Source organism: Protobothrops mucrosquamatus, unplaced genomic scaffold (genome assembly GCF_001527695.2).
Source record: "Protobothrops mucrosquamatus isolate PMUCROS unplaced genomic scaffold, P.Mucros_1.0 scaffold4361, whole genome shotgun sequence".
Classification (NCBI taxonomy): Eukaryota; Metazoa; Chordata; class Lepidosauria; order Squamata; family Viperidae; genus Protobothrops; species Protobothrops mucrosquamatus.
In genome coordinates this window covers 25,154-27,547 of record NW_015390275.1, presented here as the reverse complement: position 1 = coordinate 27,547, position 2,394 = coordinate 25,154, and positions in this window count along the sequence as shown.

Sequence of the window (2,394 nt, the reverse complement as noted above, 5' to 3'; positions counted from 1 at the left end):
TCTAACTCATTCATTCATTCATTCATTCATTCATTCATTCATTCATTCATTCATTCTGCATTCACACAGTTTGTCTACCATCTCAATTTATTTGTCAAATGTATACAGCCACCCTATTTCTGCCAGGGATATTAAACAGTTCAGGCAGTTCTTTCAGATCTATACGTTCTCCACCTCCCCCTTCCGAATTTAAATTACTGTTTTACATGTCCTCGTGGCATGGAATAAACATCAAATTAGCCAGAACACAAAACTGATTTTTAATATGATTCTCTTTTGCTCGAAGGGCTGGTGGTAAATGTAAACACATCAGCAGAAAAGAGAGAGAGGAAATGCTTCATTGCAATTTATGAAAATATTTTATGCCTTGCCGTTGTGTAGTTCCAGAAATGTTTTGCTGCTCAGTTATGTGTTCTTCAGGCAATGCAGTGCAGGGCAAGCAAATAGGGCATCTCTTTGGAGAATGCAACATATAATTTTGCTGAAAAACCAANCAAGGATTGAGCCATAAGCAACCCCTGAGAGAAAGAATTCCAAAGATGTGCAATCACCATTGAAAAGGTCATTCTTGGGAACCTGTACGTCTGATACTATGGCTGTCAGAACAAAATATTTTGTATTCTGCCTGAGTCACTAATCTGGATATGCTTATTATCATTATCCTATTTGGATAACCCATCTAAATCTTGCCTGAGTGCCTGAGGTAATTCTATATTGCCCAAAGCAAAACTGGACCATTTACTTAGGCATCCCATAAAGAAGAACAGTTATGCCATAAAACATCTTTAAAGGACCAGAAAGCTCTCCATAGTTTTGCTCAGTGTACCAGTAGATCACTTCTATCATTCAGAAGTTCATCCCTGCGAGGTACTGAATGGCCAGAATAATGAATCATGCAGGGCTACACAAGCAGGTGGTTTTTGGATCACATCTTCTATCTCACAGATACCAGCTTGCTTATTTCCAAAATGAACAATATCATCCACGTGTTGTTGACTAAATTGCCCTAATTTCCTAATCATCAGCCATGGAGTTGGAGCTGGTCAAGCAAACTAAAATCTGAAATATCTAGAGAGCAGTAGATAATCTATCCCTGAACTTGTTTTTCACATGGCATGGATTTTTGGGTGGGATCACAATTTATGGGGAGATAATTCCCTGAAGTTACAGAGGTCTAGATCTTGATCTTGTCCATTTTGCTTTAGGTCTGCATGCCCTGATTAGTCTGGATATAGATCTGAATGTGTTATCCATACCATTGGAATTAGCCCCAATGGTATGAATCTGATAAGCTTCCAAATATGTCATTGAATGCCAATCTACTTGAATGTCTACATTCTTCAGCATGAATTTACCTGATCTTCAGTGCTTGTTTCAAAGGGCACCCTTAGATGTCATTATAGGGGCAGCTCTAGTTATTTTGCTGGCTAAGGTAAATATAGGTCAATAGAAATGCCCATGCTATTATCTGAAGTATAGCTGCTGATTTATGTAGAATCACTGTGTCTGTCATTGTTTAGTTTTACTGGACTGTGCATTGTGGCTCAGTTAGAAATGAAATATAATCTGTTATCATTTGATTATATCATATGCATGAGTTTTGTATTTCTATTTTAGTCTTTTTTATACTAAGTATTTAACTGGAAAACAGAATTCACTGTAGCAAAGGAGGAGATTAGACAAAATCCAAAGGAGATGGTCAGCTGAAGGTTGTTAGACAAAAAATAGGGTCTGCAACAAAATTTATTCTTCAAGGTGTCCATCAAATACTATATTTTCTTTTCCAGGATATTATATTTTCTCCCTCTTTAAGAGCAAACAAGCAACAAGTCTTCCTAAGGCTGCTTAGTGCTATAGTTGAACTTTTGAAATAGATCTTGAGAATGGGCTATTGGTGTCATATACGTTTAACTTGCAAGATGGGTAGATTTTTTTTTAGAGAAAGCTGCTTTTAAATTGTTGGTTAGACAATGTTGTTGGTCTCCTGAAAGATCTCTGACTGATTTGCAGTAAATACAATTCTCCCAGCTGTCCCTCTCTGCTTTGGACTGCAGAAAAAAGCCTATTAGACCATACAAGCACCATTCCTGGATATGATGAGTCATTCTATACATACAGTTAGTAATGATGTGCGTCAAGAGCTACAGCAATTTTTGAATCACCTTCAATGACCAGAGAAAATGACCCAAAATCAGTATTTATTTATTTATTTATTTATTTTACAAAATTTATATGCCGCCCTTCTCCCCATGGGACTCAGGGCGGCTCACAGCATGTTAAAACAATATACAGAATTACCCCTTCTAAAAACCAATTAAAATCCAAATATTAGTGGCTGTGACTATTTAAAATCATTAAAAATTATCCCTATTTAAAATTCACCCTAGGTCAGGC